Here is a 2,019-nt window from a genome sequence, read left to right as displayed (position 1 = left end):
GGGGAGAGCGCTCCCTCCCGCAAAAGTCGGGGGGCGGAGCGGGGGGGCAAGTATATGAGTTACGTTTCGATGCCCCCTTGAAGCAGATAGCTTGGACCCTTGGGAGGTCTGAAGTCACTCAGCACCCCCAGGCCTTGTCCTCACCTCTGGATGGGGATGATGGAGGGCCTTTGCGGACGTGCTTTCTAAGTTGCTTCATGGAGTTTTGTTTTGTTTTGTACCCCCCGCCTCACCCCACTCCCCACTCCCTACCCCCCGCCTTGTGACTAGGAGAACTAAAGAATTACTAAAGCCCCACCTTCCTGGGCGAATCAATCACAGCAGGAGGAAGGACACAAGACAGCTTAGTGAGGGCCAAGCTGTGGGGGCGGGGAGGAGGTAAACGCGTCCAGATGCCTCCTCTGTGCTGCCTGCAGAGTGCAGGGAGAGGGAGAAGGGGCGTTGTCCTCCCAGGAGAGGCTGCAGGGTGGCTCGTAGTCCCTATTCCATCACCTGCTGGCAAATGACTCTAGGCAAGTCACTTGGCATCTCAGCCTCTTCCTCAAGTGGGGCTGCCACAGTGGGAGCCAGTCAGAATGAAGGCACCCTCCCCAAAACCTAGGACGAGAGACTGAGCTGAGTTTGAACAGGCTCAGAGGGGAGAGAAAAGGGCATTTAAGGTCCCAGGGCATGGTGCTTTGGAGGTTGGCAGGACTGGAAGGCTTAGGGGAAGTGGGCAATGTTTAGATGGGAAGGTGGAGCTGGGAATGAAGCAGAATATAGGAAATCCCTGAAAGTTTTTAAGCGAAGGTGTACAATAGGCACCCAGTGAATCCTTGAGGATTCGAAATGACAAATAAGAAATACTAGTTTAACAGTGTGCAGGATGGACTACCTGGGAAGAAAGCGGTTGCATGCAAGGAGAGGGGTTAGGAGGTCCCGGTGAGCATCTCAACTTGAAGTACTATGCTGGAAAGTGGAAAGGAAATGAATTTTTTTTTTTTAATCATAAATTTCCTTGAGGAGCTGAGCTAACTCATAGGCAGTGCATCCAGAGTTGGTGAAAATGAGTGAACACATCCTTGTATTTGCATAGCAGTGTAATTCTCTTTTAAATGTTCTTTCAGGTGTAGCCTTGTTTTTGACCTTGGAGTTCCCTGGTGAAATGGAAATATAGTCAGTACCCTATTTGACCCCCAGCCAGTGTTAAGAACCTGCCTTCAGGGCTTTGAGGAAGGAAAGTGACATTCCAAGAGGGCACTTCTCGAGAGCCTGAAATCACACAGCCAGAATCTATTTAGGATACTTTTATTCTCAGATAAAACTACTAATTGTGCTTATGCTTAATATATCCTAAACACAGAAAAAGGCACTGGTTTCTCCTCAGCTTCTCATTTCCTCCAGCTACCTTCCAGTAATGGTTAAGAGTTGAGGAAGGGCAGGTGAGAGCCTAGGGAATAGGAAGTCAACTGACTGGCTGGTTAACTTGTCAGAGATTGTTCCATGGAAACAGACAGGTACTGGACCCTGGTAAGGAGCTGAGAGAAGTGGAGCAAGAAGGACACAGGAAGCAGGACGAGGAGGAAGGGAAGAAAAAGAGAAGTGGCAACTCCTCTTTGTTGTCCTCATGCTTTGACCCCGGGTATTTTGGGGTCACCAAATTGAACCCCCAAATTGAACCTTTTGGGTCCTATGTCCAGCCCACCTTTCACCAGTGGGTCTTCCACAGAGGTCAGCTCATCTCAGAAACCGCCACAGCTAACTGGAGACAGGACTCATGCAGGAAGCAATGCCACATTTGACAAACAGTAATCATCACTGCATTTACAGCGTTCTGTATGCACCTTTTAAATTCTGTCATCTTTGAAAGAAGCAGTAGGGCCTTTATTAGTGGGTAGCCACCTGGTGAAAGAAATCTCTTTTGGAATCTTTGACACCTCTGCAAAGCAAATCCCATAATTTTCTAAAGACTAAATACAGTTGGTTGAAAACCATTTTGTCTTTTGCAAAAGACAGGCCTTCCCCCTCTGTGTGATGCAG

This window comes from Mandrillus leucophaeus, unplaced genomic scaffold, assembly GCF_000951045.1.
Source record: "Mandrillus leucophaeus isolate KB7577 unplaced genomic scaffold, Mleu.le_1.0 Scaffold229, whole genome shotgun sequence".
Classification (NCBI taxonomy): Eukaryota; Metazoa; Chordata; class Mammalia; order Primates; family Cercopithecidae; genus Mandrillus; species Mandrillus leucophaeus.
The sequence above is the reverse complement of the archived record's forward strand: the minus strand, read 5'-3'. Positions refer to the sequence as shown.